The sequence below is a fragment of the Vicugna pacos genome, chromosome 16 (assembly GCF_048564905.1).
Source record: "Vicugna pacos chromosome 16, VicPac4, whole genome shotgun sequence".
In the NCBI taxonomy this organism is placed as follows: Eukaryota; Metazoa; Chordata; class Mammalia; order Artiodactyla; family Camelidae; genus Vicugna; species Vicugna pacos.
The window spans coordinates 38,972,800-38,992,720 of record NC_133002.1 but is presented as its reverse complement, the minus strand read 5'-3'; the positions used below and the strand labels follow the sequence as shown (position 1 = coordinate 38,992,720).

General features: G+C 46.6%; 1 long non-coding RNA gene across 7 annotated transcripts in view; it reads left to right on the top strand.

The window, feature by feature from the left end:
* The window catches only part of LOC140686314 (uncharacterized), a 45,806-nt gene extending 26,602 nt beyond the window's left edge, over positions 1-19,204 (top strand). For 2 of the 7 annotated variants that reach the window (XR_012060044.1, XR_012060038.1), the window contains exons 5-8: positions 3,923-4,082; positions 4,941-5,318; positions 9,261-9,419; positions 18,947-19,204. This is a non-coding gene — a long non-coding RNA (uncharacterized lncRNA). Of the gene's footprint in view, positions 1-3,922; positions 4,083-4,940; positions 5,319-7,927; positions 8,175-9,260; positions 9,420-14,075; positions 14,544-18,946 lie in introns of those variants that run through there. The other 5 variants (XR_012060041.1, XR_012060039.1, XR_012060043.1 and 2 more) reach the window with 5 other exon arrangements.
* The last annotated feature ends 717 nt before the right edge of the window (positions 19,205-19,921 follow it).

Genomic DNA, 19,921 nt, shown 5'->3' with positions numbered 1-19,921 from the left:
AGACAAAAGTGAGGCTTGCTTTTGTGAGTCTATGGTAGGGCCAAGGAGCAGAAGCTGGATTAGAGGGAAACAGGACAGAGAAGCCACTTTATGATGTTATACATTTAAAAAATGTGACAACTCATGCTGAATGCTCTTCAAGGAGGAGCCATCACCTTCAGGGCAAGGTCCAACTTCCTCTGCACGGATATCGGGAACTCCATTTTCTGCCCTCACCTGTCTTTCTCATCCCTTCTCCTGAGTCCCCCAGCCGGTCCTCACATCACCCAGGTAACGCTCTAGGAACACAGACTGCTTGCTATTACTCTGCAGGGTTGGGGGCCCCAGTCTTGGCACAGACTTCTGCCTGGAATGCTCCTCCCCATCACATCTGCTGGGCAAACTTCTACTCATTCTTCAAAATCCTGCTGCAGCATTTCAATGTCTTTCTTAATCTCTTCTTTCATGGCAGCCTTCCCCTGCCCTGCCTGCAGATAGAGATAATCACTTCCTCCCCTGACAGGCGTTGCTTCTGTAGGCATATCATTTGAAAGGCAATATCATTGCAAGTTTCTGTTTTTATCTCCCCTGTTTCACTGTGAGCTCAGCCAGGGAAGGAAGCTCCTGTCTCGGCTCCTGCGGTTGAATGGATAACAGCACGTAGGAGCTGGTGATGCTGGGAAAGCCAAGGACAGAGCTTCTGTAGCCCTCCCAGACTTTCACCCTGAGAGAGGAAGAGTAGGGTGTGCAAAGACTTGCTGAAGGCCACTGGGAGTGCTGACCTGCCAGCTCCCTTAAGTTGTTCTTAGCTGAGCCCCAGAGGGAAGTTGAGTAACGGTCCCAGAGTGAGAGAGGGGCTGTAATGCTATTGTGGGTCAGGCAGCAAAAACCTCAACCCAGGCAGTTCCATACTGGGCTCCAACAGAGTCAGTCTAACTCTTTGGAAAGGGAGAGCCTTCCTCAGGCTCCCACGCAAATCCATCCCACTGCTAAGGGCTGATGTGGATGCTGCATCGTGCCACGCAGACCCCTGCTCAGCACTGAAGGACTTACTCCCCTACCCTCCTATCCCTTTCATGGGGGCTGCTCTCCAGGGCATGCCCTAATAAACTTCCTGCATGCTAGTCTCCTGTCCTAGAGTTTGCTTTCTGAGGAACTCAACCTACAAGGATAATATCAGCCTGCTGTTAAGGGCTGTTGGTATTAACAGACTGGTCAGAGTTGGTAGACCTGAGTGGTGATCACTTGGGGGCAGTGGTAGGAACTGAGACTATAGGCAGGAGGGCAATGTCAACAGGGCAGCCAGGAGAGCTGCAGAGAGGGAGGACTGGGAACAACAGATGTCATCAGAGTGGTGCTTAGTCCCGGCCACCAAGCAGCAGCCTGCCATGGTCACCTGGGATCATTTTAGCAGCAGTGGGGAGGTGGCAGTTGGAGTCACACTTCTGATGCCACATTCATAGGGGCTCTCACCAGCTCTGGGCTGTTCCCCAGGGTGCTCTCAACCCTGTAATGGTATGCGTTAGATTCACTTCAAATATGCTAATTCTAGGACTCAGCCTTAGAGAGACGCTGATGTATCTGGTCTGCAGTAAGGCCTGGGCCTTTGTACATTTTAAATGCTCACGGGAGATGTCTAATGTGCAGCTAGGGTTGAGAACTACCAATAAGGTGGAAAGATGACAAACTCTTGAATCAGACAGAATTGGGGTTGAATCTTGGTCCTACTAGTGCCTGGGGAACTTCAGGGTATAATTATTTTTTGGAGCTTCTATTTCTCATCTGTAAAATCATGCAAATCAGATATATTTCATGGAAATGTCATAAGGACAACATACTAATAGTAATAACAATGATTTTGATAATAGCCTTCAATCCATGGAGATATTGTCATAATTATTATTTCTATTTGTGTTCATACTTGGCCTTTTGTCCCTTGTCCTCCAGAGTATAGCACCCTATAGTAGACTTGTTGCAGCAAAGTGTGTTATAGCTCAGTGTTACAGCTCAGTTGTGATAGCAACCTGGATCCTCGCGAGAGACCAAGCAGCACTCGGAGGATTGGAGAACTTAGGTTTATTACGCTGGCGGGCCCAGAGGAGTTAACACTCCAAGCTCTGGACACCGGCTGTAGGTTTACACAGGCTTTTGTAGGCTGCCAGTCTAGACTTTGCAACATCATATGCAAATAAGGTGTAACAAAGTTGACTAAATAGGAATGAACTTTGTAGAAATGGGCCAATCAGGAGTGACAGAAATGGACCAATCAGGAGTGAGTTCCATGCAAATGAGGAGCTACCAATGGACCAATCAGGAGTTAGCTCAGGGAACCAATAGAATCTTAGGGGTAAGTTCCGCTTCCCTAGAAGCAAGCCATTTCAGAGGCAAAAAGCGAGATAATGCCGCAGGCCAGGGAACCGGATGGTGCTGGCAGGAGAGTAGTGGCCCGGTCTGGGGGTCCTGCTTGTCTTTTTCATGTGGCTTTCCATCTCAGACTTGCCTTCCTTAGCCCCTGCCTCATTATGGGGGAGACCTCCTCCGGTTGTAGCTACCTAAAGCTGAGCAAACTGTGGATATCACAGCTAAATGGGAAACCTGTGGCTCTCCTGGGGTTGACCAGATGACCAAACATCGGCATTCATAATTACTCTCCTGTTCACACCTAGACTAGGACAGGCAGCAGTTCAGCCCTTCAAGATGGCACTGGCAGGTGTGTGGCTGCCACGTGGAAAACTAAGCAGGGCAGGCTTTGCTCCTCCACGAAGGCAGCTAGAAGGCCCAGGGATACTTAAATGATGTCCCAAGATACTTAAATGATGTCCCAGGAATTGTGTCACTTACCATGTGGCTTTGGACAAGTCCTTTCTCCTGTCTCTGCCTCAATTTCTTACTCTGTAAAATATGGGTAGCTAATCTGGATAAATTACAATTCTGTCCAGTTTGGGGCTTCCCCCCCCACCAAGGATATGCCTTGGGAGACAGTCCTCATCTCTACCTTTTCCCACAGAGACTCCAGTGCCAAAGGCCAGGGTTCTGAGAGATGCCACTTTAGAGCAAGGGACCTGAGAGTCTGTCCTGGCCACTGCCCACCCTGGGTTGTGAGTTTCCCCATTTCTCCTCCTGCCATCTAGAACTTTAAATAACCTCCGGCTCACTATGTGGCTGCCAGGAGTTGTAATTAAATAATGTCCAGCTGTCAGAAAAGCTGTTATAAATGGTCCCTTTGTCTGCACCACTGTCTGGGAAGCCAGGAAAGAGAAACTAGAGGTTATAAATATGGAGGGCAGAAGTTCAGTGGGGAACCTGGGGGCAACAGCTTACAGGAACCCGGAAAACCACTGGAAGGTTTTTTTTTTTTTTTTTTAATGTGTAATTAGTCCATGGAAGAGCTCCTAGCCCTGGCTCTGTGACTGGATTTGCACATGGGATAACCTGAAAAGGATCGAGGAAACTGGTGTCCTTATCTAGAGCTGATTCTCCTAGAAGGCAGTCACTAGCCCCTCTTTAAAATCCAAACAGGAAAGTAAAAAGGGAAGCGTGAGTGCTGGCAATCGAGACAGTTCTCACATGAGCTTCCATGATTTTCTCCCTCCTTCCCTTCCTTCTTTCCATCCTTCCTCTTTCTCTGTCAACAAACACTCTTGAACCTCTATATGTTTAGATTTCTCGAAACGAGTAATATGGAGAAGAAATGCACATTCATTGAACACAGGTGTAGCGTTAGAGATGGTATGTACATTACTACACTTAATTATTACAACACACCTAGGAGATGATTATTATAAAGCTCAATATTGTAGATAAGGAAGCTGAGGCTCTTTGAGATTAAACAACTTTCCCAAATTCCACAGCCAGTAACTAAAGGGCTGGGGATTAGAACTCCATGAGCCTGTACACTCCACAGAAGCAGGGGATGCATATCTTCTTTGTATTATCTTGCTAGGGCGTCACATGGCACCTGGCACATAGAACGCTGAAGGAATATATATGGAAAGAAGGAAGGAGGAGAAGGAGGAAAGAGGTAATCAACTCAGCTCTGCGACACCCCGAAGCAAGCGGTCTTTCTATCAAAGCACGTTGTCTCTGGCGAGTACAGCCAACAGGTATACATATCAGACATACATAGAGAAGAGTTGGGGGAAAGCTGTTAGATTGTTAAAACACGTGCGAAAACAACATGATTAGAAAGCAGACAGTTGGTTTCACGAGTCTTAGAGGAGGTGGGGTGGAAGGGCGGTGAGTGTTCAGAAGAGGGAGGGGTCACTTCCAGCTGCAGGAATGAGGAGGCTTTGTGGAGAAGGCAGAATCTAAGCCTTGAGGGCTGAGTAGGATTTGGACAAGGAGAGGTGGTGGGTAGGGAAGGCTGATCAGACAGAAGGAGAGGGAGAGTCATAAATAATCCACCAGGGAAAGGATGGACCATGGTCAAGGCATTTGGGAGCCGCCTGGATCGGAACATCAGCCTGAGTGTTATCCTGGTCGGGTCCTGGGGATTCATATTCATCTGCCAGTGCAGTCCCCTGTCTCATGTGTGAGTGAGAGGTGCTCGGGGTGAAGGCAATCCAGCCTGAGTCCGTGTGTGTGTGTGTGTGTGTGCACATGCTAATGACTGGTTGGTACTTCCTTCTGAGCCTAATTAGGTGCCAAGAGGCTTGAATGGAAATTTGTGTGTCTGGGGTAGGACTGTCACGTACAGGTCTGCTGCAAACCTCTACCTGGGCATCCGCAGAGATCTGCTGATGGGTTCTACAGATGCAAAAACCTGTGGTGCGGCTCACAGGGTGGGCACATTCTGGTGGGTAGAGGACAGAGACCCTGGCCTGCCCCTAGGAAGTGGGCTCAGGTGTGGTGCCTACAAAGGTGGTTTGGGGGTGGAAGGTGCAGCGCGGGGACTTGGGAGCAGGAGGGAGCCAGCCAGACAAGGGCTTTGATTTCACTTCTTCTCTTCATTCCTCCCCCAGCAAACTGCTACCTGTCACCCCCAGTGGCACAGAGCACCTGGCCCAGAGCCCGGGGGCAGTGAAAGCTTGTCGAGGCTGTCTGTCATTGAGCTGTCCCTGGCTTCAGAGAAACATCCTCTAAGAGTGACAGAAGCACCAGTCACAGGAACAAACAGCCCAATGGTTTTGGGGACCTTAAATAATCATAGCCAGTGCCCGCCACCTTTGTGGACAGGCTACCTGGTGGCATCGCCAAGGGCCAAATGGAGACTCGCAGGGCTGTATCAAGAGCCATGGATGCTCAGAATGAGAAGACCTGAGGTGGGAAGATTCAGGGTTATCTTCATAGGCGCCTTCCCCACCACAACACGAGAGTCCAGCCAAAGGTAGCACTTTCTGGTGAGACGGCGATCCTCTGACCACCTCAAAAACCTGGCTGTCCCATTGGTGGGGAGCCCTTGAAGCCAGCTGGAGAGCGGGTGGTGTAGACAATTGTCCACAGGGTGGAATTCCAGGGACAGGGACAGGAGGGACACTGGGGATGGAGTGGGGATTCTGAATTCAGCATATCTGACATCAGAGCCGAGGCAGGTGTCCTGCTGCCTGCCTGAGTGGCCTTGGGCATGTCTCCTGATATCTCTGGACCTTGGCTTTCTATTCACAAACATTCAAGCATCTACTGAACATCTATTGTATGCCAGGTACTGTGTTAGGTACAAAGGGGCAGGCAGCAGGGAAAAATAAATTATCTTTACCCTCATGGAAATTCCAGTCCAGTGGAAATAAACAAGTAATTGCACAAATGAGTGCACTATTACTCACGGTAATAAATGCCATGAGGGAAAGGACAGGGTGCTATGGGAGAACACTTTAGGCCTGAGGATCAGGGAAGACCTCTTTGAGGAAGTGACTGGGAGCTGGTACCTGAAGGATAAGTGCAAGTTATCTGAGTCAGTTGGAGGGAGAGCTTGTGCAAAGGCCCTGTGGAGGAGAACAGAGTACTGTGTTAAAGGAACTGAAGTTAAGCCTGTGTGGCCAGAACACAGTAAGAAAGAGGCAAAATGGAGTGACATGAGGCTGGGGAAGGAGGGCAAGAGAGGCTGATCATGTGGTAGCCCACTGGCTGTGAGAAGGATTTGGCACTTTCCCCCCATGACAATTGGGAGGCTATTGCTCAGTTTGGAACAGGAGTGTGATAATTAGGTTCACACGCTAAAATTAAACTAATGAGAGCTGGAAAAATGATGACAGAAACTACAAAAATACTTGGACCTCTATACAGGGGTGGGGAAAAAGATTTGAATAAGTATTTTCATGTTACAGAATCTATCCTATGGGAATAATCTGTTAGCAGAACAGAAAATTATGTGCAAAAGTCTTCATTATAATTAAAAAGACCAACACCACTCTGGCTGTTTTATGAAGAGTAAACACTAATAAGTCTTGCATGCTCCAGAACTGAACGAGAGAAGGACATGAAAGGGTTTTGTAGGTGTAATATGCAGTATGTCTTTGAGACAGTCTCCCATCTGAAAGTCTCCCATGGCCCCACTCTCCATTCTCTCCCAGTGAGACCTAAAACACTGCTTATCTCAGGAACCTAAAGCTTTACATCTATTCAAAGGGAAATCTCCCAGGGAGGGTCATACTTTGAGCCAAGCAAGACAGAGGCAGGGACTCAGCCCCAAAGAGACCAGAAGAAATACTTCTCAATCCTGGCTGTACTTTAGAGATACCTGGTATGGTAGCCACCTTCCTAAATTTTCCCCAAAGAGCCTTGTCTCCTGTTATTAGAGACCCTCTGTAGCCCCTCCCACACTAAATAGGACTATCCTATTCAATGGAACCAAGAGGATGTTGTGGAAGTGATGGAGTGTGACTCCCAAGGCTCGGACAAAAAGACATTGTGGCTTCTGTGTTAATCTCCCTTTGAAGGCTCTGAGAGAAGCCAGCTGCCATGTTGTAAGGATGCTCAAGCAGCCCTTTGGAGAGGTCCATGTGACAAGGAACTGAGGCCTCCTGCCAACAGCCATGTGGAAAAACCATCTTGGAAACGGGTCCTCCAGCCTACTACTAACATCTTAACTGCAATCTCATGAGAGACCTTGAGCCAGAACCACCCAGCTCAGCCCTCCTAGATTCCAGACCCACAGAAACTGCGAAACAATACATGTCTTTCACTTTAAGTCATTGCATTTTTGGCATGATTTGTTGCATAGCATAAGATAACGAATGTTTCTAGGGAGTTTTAAAAATAGTGGTGCTCTCTTAATCTGTGGTTGGCTTTATTCCTTTGATAACTATGTAAGTTTAAAAAGCTAAAGCTCTAAACGTTCTTAGAAACAATGAACAGTACATATACATAAACTTTAAAATATGCATGTATATTTTGTATATGTATTTACATGCAATACATTGTATATGTGCAGTCAAATTGTAACAATTCTACCTAATAAAACTGAAAAATGAAGGGAAAAATAATGGTGCTTAAGTCCCATTCCCCAGAGATTCTAATTCATTTAGTCTGGGGTAAAGTCCAAGCACTGGTATGTTTAGAAGCCCCCAGATGACTCTAATGTGTGGTCAAGATTGAGAACCACTAGAGCAGAGCAGGACAACCGAGCAGGGGGTAAGTGTGGGCTATTGCCTCCATTTCCAGAGCTGGAATTCAATTTAAGCTGAAGATTCTATCCTGGGAGACAGTGAAAACCCAGTTTGGGGCTCAGAGCTCAAAGTCACAATAGGCTGATCGTTCATCTTAGTGTTCACAGCTTCTGACTATGGGATTCCTAAATTTCCCTAAGGACACAAGCCTACAGAAGGAAGTCAAGAGGCCTTAGCTGAAAGGAAAAGAGAGGTCTAGAGCCAGACAGGTGAATCCACTTTCCACAGACATCAGCTTTGTCTCATGAAACCTCCGTTTGAGTGAAGGTGTGCAGGATGCCCGGTTTCCCACTGATGAACAGCCCTCCTGCTTCCTCCCACTTACCATTATGTTTTCTGTTCAGATCATGTTCCTGCCTCTGAAACTTGTGAGCAATGATGACAACTGATTCTGAAAACCTTCGTGTGCCCTCGAATCTCCACGGCTAATGGGATACTGTTCCCATCTCTGAACAATACCTCAAGAGGCTTGATTGTCTCTTTGCCATCTCTCATGTTAGCTCCCTGATGAAACTTGCAATAAGATAATTAAAGTGACTATAAAGGGAGTCGCAGCAGATGAAAGATATTGGTGGGATAGTCAGATATGTGGTGAGTTTGCTGAGCATCTCCCAGTGCTGCATGTCAGGATGAGCTGGTTGGTCTCTCTGACTCTCCTATGAGTGGACACTAGCACCAACTTGCATCTGTATGGTACCTATGATCGCAGAAGCACTGATGACATTGAGCATCTGTAAGGTGCTAGGGGTAGGAGATAGAGAATTTAGCAAGACTCTCTTCTTGTTTTCAAGGAGCTTTTAGCATAGACAGATAAGGAAACAGATAATACAGTGTGGTAGGTCCTTCCGTGGGGGCCTGTGAGAGCACAGATGAGGTGCCACACTTGGTCTAAGAAATCTTCGGAGAGGTGAAATCTGGGCTGTTCTGTTGCCCAGGCAAAGATGGAGGGAAGTCAGTACAGGAGGAGCTTCAGGTACAATGTACAGGTGGGGGAGCTTGAGGCTTTTCAGAGAATTGTAAGCATCTCCTTGTGGGTCTGGATATTTTCCTGGGATCTGTGTCTCATGCTGGTGGCCCAAAGGCATCTGGTGAGTAGCATCTCTTTAAGTTGAGCAGCAGACTATATACAAAAGGGACAGAATTCACCATCAACCACATACATTTCTAGCCAATCCTGCTCCCTACCCAGATCCTAGGCTTTCTTTTCACAGACCATGGATGACTGAACCCTTTAGGGTTCCAGCCTAATGCTTGCTCCAGCCCTCATCTCCAGAACCTTGACTTTGATTTGCTTTCTCCTCCACTGCCCAACCCACTGCCACCCTGGTTCCTGGCTGGTCTCTTCCTCCTGTTTCCTACCGATGTCTTGTTAAAACTGGCCCCCATGTGATCACCCTTTCAGACTCTTAGGCAGCCTTAGCACCTACAGGTGTCTTATGGGACCACGAGCTGGACAGAGGAAGCCTGGGAAGTAAGAAACGCAAATGCCCAAGGGGATTCCAAGAGCACAGTCATCAGGAGTAGGGCACCCGGGGTTCAGAACAGGGGAAATGTGGTGGTGGGCCATTAGCACAAAACTCTGGGTAAGGAGGGAAGGGGCTCCTGGATGTCCCCTACTTCCTGTCACTGACCCTAGAGCAACAGTCACAGTGTGGATGCCTTGGTTGCCTTCTGCAGACGTAGGACCAGGAAGATGCTGTGAATAAGCCAAGGGGTCAATGAAACGACGGAGGATGCTCGTGGTCCTTCTAGTGGGGGATGCTGCCACTTCACTCCAGCCAGCTGTCACCATGTGGGAATGTGGTCCAGCATAACCAGACATTAGAACTTCTCAAGGTAAGCCCTAAACCTGGATTTTAAAGGAATAGAGTTGGTGGTTCAGATAAAAACAACCCCCAAAACACCTATACGTAGAAAAGAAGGCAGCATGGTTTTTGAATGTGACCAATTTTCCACAAAAAGATGAACAGAGTGACTAAAGACCAACCCCTGCTCCCCTACCAAAGCACAGACAGCTGGGGATAAGGATCCCCATGGACCCTCAAACACAAGCCGTGGGGACATACGTCTAACAACCCCAAGCCATGCGTGGTCTCAGCATTTGTGTGGGAGGAAGCAGAAGGGAGTAGCGAGGGGTTTGATGAACCTGAGGGAAGAAGAACCCGCACAGTTCCAGCAGGTACTCACCGGGAAGCAGGGCGGGTTGGGGGAGAAATTTGAAAAGAAACAGAATCCTTTTGCCCAGTGCGCTAGTGGGTGAGTTCAAAGGGTGTGTGGCAAGGTCTAAAAGGATGAAGCAGCTCAGACCCCATGAATATTCAGAACTGACCAGCCAGGGATCTTCAGTCCAGGGTTTGCATATTGATGAGCGAGTGCTGGGTGGGATCAAAATTGAGTGCAACAGGGATAACAGAATCAAAAGAAAAGAAAGTCCGTAGGAAAATGGGTAGGGGAGGAGAGTGAGGACATCTCAGGAGGCAAGCTGCCATTTAAAAAAATTGAAATAAAGTCATATTTTTCATGCTACACAAAAACAACCAAAGAGGAAGCTTTGGAAAGTTCAAAAGCTACCCTGAACCAGGACTCTCACAGAGATCAGGGAAATTGTGTTCACATAAAAATAAACCTCATAAAAAATACTGAGGACAAAACCTACACAAAGTTATTCTAAGAACAAAGAGAATAAGGTACAGAATAACTTCTTTAAGACAGTGAAAGAATGCCAGAAAGATGTACATGCAAAACAAATCAAAACTGTATCCACCACTTCAAAATGAGCTAAAAGATACTCAGAAAATGACACCGTCATCCACAAAACTGAGAAAAATGTTAACAAAAAACCCTCAGAGATTATATGACAAATTACAGGAAGGAATTAGAAGAAAGACAGAAAAAAAAGTCATTTTGGAAATGAAGATCAAAACTAAAAGGAGCAGAAGAGTAAATAAATATAATAAATAATGCCCTAAGAATACAGGAGGTAGAAAGGAAGAATTTTTAAAGAGATAAATATTTTTTAATTGAAGTACAGCCAGTTTATTTTTAAGAATCAAAAGGAAGAGAAGAAAAGAGATGAAAAGAATTTGACAGACAATTAAAATGTTGAGTAAAGGCATCGAGCATTCTCTATATAGCAATAAAGTTCCCTGGGGAAAAAAAGCCAAAGAACAGAACAAATACTAGAAAATATAACTTAAGAAAACTTTTCAGAACTAACAATAACAATAATAATAATACTAAAAGATCGGAACTTACATATTGAAAGAACACATGCTCATAGTGTACCTGAAACATTGAGCCTGAATGACCAACAGCAAGACATTATTCTGGCAAAATTACTGCACTTGAAGAAGGAAATAATTTTTATTTTTTAAAAAAGAAGAAACCTAGTTAGGTTTCCAGCCAAAAAGGGGAAATAGCTTATAAGGAAAAGAAAAGTTAGGTTATCATCAGACTTTTGAACAACAATGCTTATTCCTGGAAGGAAATAAAGTAAGATTTTTAAGGTAAAGAAAGAAAATGCAATTCGAGAGGTTTATATCTGGAAAAAAACTGACTTTCACGTACAAAGAGCACAGATAACTATCATCAGTGTGCAGGAACCCAAGGCATGTGATTCCTACGAACTCGGCTTGAGCGATTTACTAGGTAACAAGCTTGTTAGGTGAATTCTGCCTTAACAACATCCAACATGCAAAACTTCCGGGTAATTGTGGTATTTCTATCACAATATGTTTGTCCACCATAATTAGATGCTTCCCTTTAAGGAAGGGTTTGTCTTCAAGGCTCCTTTATACAGCAGCTTGCAGGATAAAGGTAAGCATTCATTTACAGACCTGTAATTGCTTCGCAGGGTGGAGAGAGGGGTGGGCTGTTCGATGATTGTGCCAGCCTGGGGGGCACACCAGGCAGTTACATAGGGGTGGGGGTGGGGGTGTCCATGGCTGGGAGGGTCACGATGGGCACAAAAATGCAAAGAATCGGGGGATGTCCTTCATTTCCTACTCCCCAGGCCAAACTCCCAACTTTTCTTCTTCATAAGCGTGGATCCGCACACAATAAGGCGGAGCCTGTGCTGAGAAAAATCACTGAGTTCAGGATTTCTGAATCATTTTGCTGAGCACATTGGGTAACTCATTTATCTAAGTAACTAGTATCCGAATTATTCATAAAGGCTGTTTCTGCTCCTGCAGCTTCTCGGACCCGAGTTCCCTTCCTATGTTTGGAGACTTCTCTGGGGTGTGAATTTGGGTAAGAAGAAGAGAGTATCTTTCAGTTTGAAAGCTGAAAAGGCCAATTACAGTTGGCCCTCTGCATCTGCGGGTTCCCCATTCGTGGATTCAACCAACCGTGGATGGAAAATAGTTGGGGGAAAAAAATTCCAGAAAGTTCTAGAAAGCAAAATTTGAATTTGCCGAGTGCAGGCAACTATCTTCATAGCATTTACATTATATTAGGTATTATAAGTAATTTAGAGGTGACTTAAAACATAAGGGAGGCTGTGTGTAGGTGATATGCAAATGCTACACCACTTTGTTTAAGGAACTTCGGCTTTGGAGACTTTTAGTGTCTGTGAGGGTCCTGGCACCCATCTCCGAGGGATATAGAAATTCTTTTAAAGTTATTTATAAACCATTGTCACCGTTTCTTAGATTAAAATGTAAGTGATGGCACGCGCGCGCGCGCACACACACACACACACACACACACGTCTCTTTGTGGCTGGGAAGCAGGCGCGTGGCCTGGCTCAACTAATCAGAAACACTCACTCCAGACACTGCAGCCAAGAAACATTCTTGAAGTAGTAGCGGAGGGGGCAGTGGCATCCTGTTCTACAGACACTGGTGGCAGAATCAACAGTGGGAACCTCAGTGTCCTGGAGGCGGTGGGGGGGGTGGCAGAGGCAGGGCCTTCGCTGGTCTGTTTCTAGGGTGTGGCTGTACTCCACACCCTGACTATGTTCCTGCTTGCATTCTCTGGATGGTTCTATTCAATAGTCTTCTTGGCAATTTTTGGGTTTGCCGATATCTTTCGAGCAAATGTCTCCTCTGCGTAGATCATCTGGAGTCTTTCCTTACTTTGGGGGTAACTTTCAGTTTAGAAACCTGGCTCCTCCTGTGGCCTGAGCAATGTCACGATAAGCCTCTCAGAGTGAAAGGAGACAAGGCCCCAGAGAAGACAGATACACTGACCTTTATAAGGAAAGAAGAGGATTTTTTTTTTTGATGGAAGAAGGAGTGATGGGACGAAGAAAGAAGAGAGGAGTTGAAACATGTAGGGTGAAGGATATTCCCCAAGAGGACTGAAGGACATGTTAAGAATTTTTGATGTTCGATGTACAGTAGTTTTAAGAGCGTCTAATATAAATCACTCCCCTCTTTTCCTTGCTTCCCCAGCCCCACAGGTGTCTAGAATGCAGTGCACTCCATACTCATGGATGCTTTATGTGAGTGGTGTTGGGGGCATGTTGAAAGCAAGTTTCATAGCTGAGTTTTGCAAATAGTTGGCATGAAGTCAGACAGAGAAGCTACGAGAAAAATCAGGAGCCCAGAGCCTGAAGACGAGAACATGTTCAGGAGGAGAAGCTACAGGATAACAAATAGGGTCAAGAGGTAACAAGACCTGGCTGGCCCACTGAGGCACAGTCAAAGAAGCATGGCCTCCTGGCTGGGAGGCGAGGACACGGCAGAAGGCAAGGAACTGCAAAGATGGGAGTGCGGGTGAGAGTCAGAGAGGAGACACGGAGAAGGCAAAGAGGGACCACACCTGGAGAGAGGAGCCACAGAGCAGGACAACCGAATTCGGGCAGGCTTTAGTCCTTTGATTTTAGTCCTTTGATCAGATGCTTTCAGGTATAATTTCTACACCGTAATATTCACCGCTTGTAAACGTACAAGCCGGTGAGTTTTTGAGTGGTGCAACCATCATCACAATCCAGCTTTTGATCACACTTCTCCTGTGCCCATCGGCAGTCAATCTACATTCCCGTTCCCAGCCCAGGGCAAACACTGGTCTGCTTCACAGATCTGCACATATTTGCCTTTTCCAGAGATGCCAGTCGAATGGCTCTGGCTTCCTTCACTCAGCGTGATGTTTCTGAGGTTCCTCCATGATGTAAACTACTATGTCTGTATCAGTATTTTGCTCTTTTATCGCTGGATAGCACTTGCCCCCTGTGGATCCAGTGCCCCTGAGCAAACACAGCTCTCACTCGGATTTGGGCGACGTGGCGATCCACGTGTTAAAAATGTGTTGGAATTCACCAGGGGAGCCATCTGGGCCCGAGCTTTCTGTGGTATGTAGGGAACGTTTTAAATTATTGATTCAACTCCTCCACTTGTCAGAGGCTAGATTCAGATTTTCTGTTCCTTCCCCTGTCAGTTTTGATAACCTGTCCCCATTTGCCTGGACTTACTCTGCAGAACGTCGCTCTGTGCTGCGCAGCTATGTCTCAGCTCAGTTTCTTAAACACGTCTTATTTTCACATTTTAGCCTGGCTTCCTCGGGCCTGCCCCAAGCCCAGTGGTTGGATGATGGCTGGGCAGACCTTGTGCTCAAATGCCTCTAGCCGACGGAGCTTCTGCCTTCTGCAGGTGGATCTGCATGTGGGCTGGAGGGTGCCCTCAAAACGCAGGCTGCTTTCAAGTCCGCCATGGTTTTCACTTTCCACTGGGTCTCTCTGCACGTTGGAGCAGCCTCTCCTTCAGGCATGGATGTGTGGAGACTTTATCGAGCTCCTTGTCATCTCTCATTTCCAGGCTGTCACTGTTCAATTTCTGGCTAGTTCTCTGGCTCACCTGGGATCTCAACCCGAGTCTAGGAAGAGCGGCTAGTTCCCCCCTCAACAGCTGGCACAGGCTTTGCCTTTGGCTCTCCATCAAATCAGCCCCCTCTGGCAGCGAAGCTGCTGGCTTTCACGACCAGCAAGAATGCCCGAGACCCCTGTTGTTCTTCCCTGAAGTTCTAGAGCAGCTCACAAATAAACAGCTCTCCGTTTGTTATTTGTCTCTGGCTCATTTCCAGAGCCTTGAAAATGGTTGTTTTTGACAGTTTCATCTAGTTGTTTTCAGTTATTTATTATTATTATTATTATTATTTTTGCAGAAAAAGTTTGTTGACTTCTTCACTCCTCTACAGCCTGAGGTCTCCTTAGTCTTTTTAAAATGCTGAGATGCTGGGTGGGTGTGTGACATTTGGCTAGGCTTCTCTTTTGTTTAAAGGGGCCATTGGGCGTCTGGGAGCCAAGGGGTATATGCTGTTTTTGAAAAAGTCAAGATGTTCTAGTATGATGATAGGAAAGGTGTGAGTGAGTCTGAGAGGTGGTGGGAGAACCAGTGGGAGAGATGATGGAGACAGCGAGACAGGGACACAGAGGTGGAGGCAAGAACTGAATGCAGAGTTCATTGGAACATATGAAATTGAAAAAAAAAAATTAAAAGCCTACTCTCCAGCCTTTAATGCTACCACCCTGATAGCCACCGTTCCCATGAATGCTTCCTCCCAGGGAACCCCACCCCTGGTTTGAACTTCCAGTCCCCTGGGGAGTGAGTTGGTGATCGGGTAAGGAGGGAATGCCCTGGCCAGGCCACGAAGAAGGTAGGACAGTCGGGGGCCATGTGCAACTGGGAAGAGGGGTGACCTGCATGTCAGCATCATCTGGTGGTCTGGGGCTACTGACCTCAAGCTCAGCTCTAACTTTCACATAAAAGTTTGGTCCCAATCCTTTAAATCAGGCAGGCCAGATCTGACCTGTCATCCATGTTTGTGAATAAAGTTTTAATGGTACTCAGCCGCACCCATTTGTTTTTCCCTGTCGTCTATGGCTGCTTTGGTGGCACGTGGACAGTGTTGAGTAGTTGTGACAGAGACCTGTGGGGTTAACATATTTACTATCTGCCCTTTTACAGGGAGAGTTTGCCCATCCCTCTTTTAAACAGAAACTACAATAGATAACCCCCCTGAGCTCTGATATTGTGAAGGGAGCACCCCACATCAAACCAGAAAATCCAGGGTCAACTTGAGGCGTGATATTATGCATGGAGCATCACATATGTAACTGGAAGATAGGGCATCACTCCTGGGCTCTATTACACATCAGTGGTGGCACCCAGGGCAAGCACTGGCTGTCTCTGGGCACAAGTCCTCTGGAAAATGGGCATCGGGTGACCCATTCTGTCACTTGGGGTTGCTGTTCATACAAAATCACTGTATGAGAAAGCGTGTTGCAGGCCAGATAGCACCATACATCCGCTGTTCTTCTTGACATTTACAGAACACCCACTTTGACCTTCTAAACCCCTTTTGGATCCATCCTTCTTGTGGGCTGAATGCTACCTGATGTACCTTTCACATGAAGTCTGTGATGGAGCATTTTCTTAAGTACTTTCTCTTGATTTGAAGGGGGAGCAAGAGATGGTTTCTATCACAGAGCAAAGAAAGATGAGACGAGAGAACTCTAAGATAACACCTTCCCCTCCCCCACATGCAGTAGGCATGCTGGTCAGCAGCAAAGGAGTGGTCTGAGGACCACTCTTCTGCCCAAGGACAGCCCTGCTGGAGAAGACAATCATTTAAGCCTTCAATCAAATGAATTATCTCTTTTCCCTTGAAGAATCTGAACATGGTAAACCCTATTACAACAACAAGGATAATTCAGTGGTTGACATGAAACTGAAATGTGGATGAGGGTTTATTAATGATTCTAACATTGAGAGCCTGGAATTCCCAGGCGCTATGGCTAATTCACTAGCCAGGAAATGGAAGTCCTCGTGCCATTGGCCAAATTAGAGATAGGCTCTGGCCAGCTGAGATTAGAATTCTCAATATGGATTCCCGACTGCATTGCTGAAGTCATGTGTAATCTCCTGGCCGACCTTCTCAGTGGGGCAGGTGGCAGCCTCCAGGTTCAGGGGACAAAGGCCACATCTTCTCTGCCACCTCAGTGTCTGCAGCTGAATTACCTACAGGAATGAGCTGTGATCCCCGCTCACTTTCTGCCTGCTCCTGTGGGTTCAGGTCCTGGCTTTTGAATACGTGGGATCCAAGAGGTTGTTGATTACATGCAATTGCCTACCACCAAATGGCAGGGGAGGACTTCTGAGAGCCTGATGGGAGCCAGAGAGGGTACGACTAAGTGCATTTGAAGAAAAAGCAGAGTCAGAGTCCATCCCTGGTGGCAGACGTGTCCCAGGTGGCCTGTCAAAGACACCATTAAACAAGAGAAGTCAAGGAGGCCTGTCAAAGGAGGATGTGTTTACCAGCGTAATTATGCTTTGAAATGGAGAAGGCAAGAGATGGGAGCTCAAAGGCCAGAGGCGTGAGTAAATGGCCAGATCTTGTAATTAGAAGGGATAGGACAAAAGAGGAGTGAGGTTCATTAAGGGAGAGGGAAGCAACGGAGGCAGTGGTGAATGAGCAGGGCAGGGTCGTTCAGAGCTAGACCTGTGAACACTGGGGATCACTAGCTGCTTCCCTTTTGGTTGGAAGTAACAGAAACTGATTTTTGGCTAGCTTCAAGAGAGGGGGTAAAAAAACAAGGTGGCGGGCCAGCTATTGAAGGGGTAACCGAGGTATCTTGTAGGATTGAAAGACTGAGAGGCCTGCCAAGAATAAACTAGAATCAGGGGTTCAATTACCATGGAGAAACCAGGCGTTACTTCTCTCCAGTTGTTGCCTCCTCCTTCTCTTCCTGTCCCCTTTGTTTGTACTTTTCACTGCCAGATGACATGTTTTGCTCATCAGGCTGTGGCTGCCTGTGGCTCCTGAGTTAACACGTCCTCAGTTCTGGCTACCTGGAGAGACTGGGTTCCTTTTCTCAGAGCCAGACGTCCTTAGAAAGATGCCGATTGGCCCAGTTCTGGTCAGGTGACCACTGCCGGACCAGTCAATCACCTGTGGTTAGGGGCATGGGGACAGAAGCCGGACAGCTTCTGCAGTAAAAAGAGTGGATGGGAAGCAACAGTTCCCAGAAGAAAGAAAGTTTCTAGGAAAGAGGAAAATGCTGCAGAGAAGTAACAATAAATGTCAGTGACACCAGGTGTCCGGCAGGGTGACTTTCTATCTGTGCCTTGCTAGGCTTCAGGAAGATGAGGGCAGAATCTTAAAAATGCTGGGCAGAAAACTATACAGTGTTTTTCTTTCCCTTGGCTCTGCTTCAGGGCCACAGCATGGTCTGGAACAAGTCACTTCACCTCCCGGCACCTCAGCTGTCACACCTGGAAAGTAAAGCAGTAATGTGTGCCTGACAGTATGGCTTGCTGGGTGAGATGGGATGATGGAGAGGAAAGAGTTCTATAAATGGGACATCACTGTCTGTCTCCTCTCTCCTGCTGGCCCTTCCTGTCCCAGGCCCCGTGAGGCTGAGAATAATACAACTAAACAATCATTGTGTCAGGGAATGCCTGTGTCCAAAGCACAGTGTATCCAGAGATGGCAGAGTGTAATGATGCCTCCATGAGCTTGGTGGGCTCAGCTCATCATCATCTCGCCAGAACCAACTGCATCCCCCATCCCTTCTTATCTTAGGAACTCTTGCTGGTCAATAGTAGAGACTTACTCTAAGGCAGTCACCATCTGCAGACTTATGGGCGACCATGCTGCTGCCTTTCCTGTGTCTCCCCATTCTCTCTTCTAGGTAGCTTCTTGACCACGCCATCATTATCACCTGCTTGCTTCTGGGTGGGTAGCACACGCTCCCCCTGGCCCAGATGCCTCCAGGGACCTCATGCCTGTTCAGCATGTCTGATGCAGTTACCTGGACACAACTCTGTTTTCAAAGCAACTTACTCCATTAACTTCCTAAGAAAATATTGTGCTATGTATGAACTAATGTTCTAGGTAACTAAAAACCACTTTCTAGTATGAAAAAAAAAAACCCTCATGGTGGCTGGTTCTAATGGAAAGTTTCCCATATCTAGAGCACTCCAGACTTTCTTATCTTTGACTCAGGAAATTTCACACCTAGGTTCCAAAGCAACACAAAGAGGTTCACAAAACGAATTATTGCAGCATTTTCTGAATGAGCTCAGACTTAAAGCAGCCCAACTACTCAAACCAAGAGGCTAGTTTAATAAATTGTGGTAAGTAATTAAATAACTATTTTGAAGACACTAGAAATCATATTCAGATTATACAGAGAATGTTTATAACATTAAGTGAAGAAACAACAACTCTGAAAAAAATGGTGGTGTACAGGCACTACCGTTTTCTATCTAGAGGCACTTCCCCCTTCTTCCTTGCTAATGATTCCCGATTTTATTTAGGCATAACCTCCACCATGGGAAGTGACGCCATCTCCAGAATAAAGCCTGCTGGTCTAAACCACACGTGGTTATTCCATTTCCACTTTTTACTGATTGGTTTAGGGGTGATCATGTGACCCAGCTGTGGCCAATGGAGAGATGAGCAGAAGTCTTGTGCTGGAGGATTCTGGGAGAACTTCCTCCATCTCTAAGAAGAGATGCCCAGATAGATGAAAAGAGTTCTGGAGATGGATGATGCCGAGGGTTACACAACAACATGAATATACTTAATACCGCTGAACTGTACACTGAAAATTGAGGAAGACAGTAAATTTTATGTGGCGGGTATTTTGCCACATTAAAAACTAACTGAACAACAACAAAAAAGAGATGCACAGAAAGAGGTTGCCCCTGCTACTTTTTCTTCCAGGGGATGAGGGGTGGGAGAGGACTGTATCTGGATGTGGAAATAATTACGAGTATAATGCCCCTCCCTTCCACCCTGGTGTCTCTCCCTAGGTCCTCTCATGAGCTTTCATAGCTCCTATGCATCTGTACGCAGGTGACTTCCACAAGGATCTCTCGCCCGAGCTCTGCCCAACACATCCAACTGCTATCCTGATATGTTCCCTTAGCTCTCTTACCATAGGGCTCTCAAAATTAGCATGTCCCAAATGAATTTTTTTTTCTATTTTGAAAAACTGTTAAACTTGCCCAAAATTTGCCAGTTGTACAATGATCTCTCAAATGTCTTCCCAAGGATTCACTTAAACCTGTTGCCACATCACATGGAAAGTTCCACATCTTCTGACCCCACCTCCCTGGAATCTGCTCCTTTCCAGGGTCCCGTCTCTCAGGACTCAGCACCCCTATAAACTTTGTTGATATTGCCAGACATCTGGGGGGTTGTTTCAGATGCCTCCACCTTTCTCTTCCCTCCACAAAAATCATCACTCTATCCTGTTAATTCTACCTCTAAAAGAATTGAATCCATTCACGCCTCACCATCTCTGCCACCATCACCCAAGTCCATCACCAACCTCTCTCTCTCAGACTGTTGCATCTGCCTTCTAACTACGTCCTTCTCACTCTCTCTTT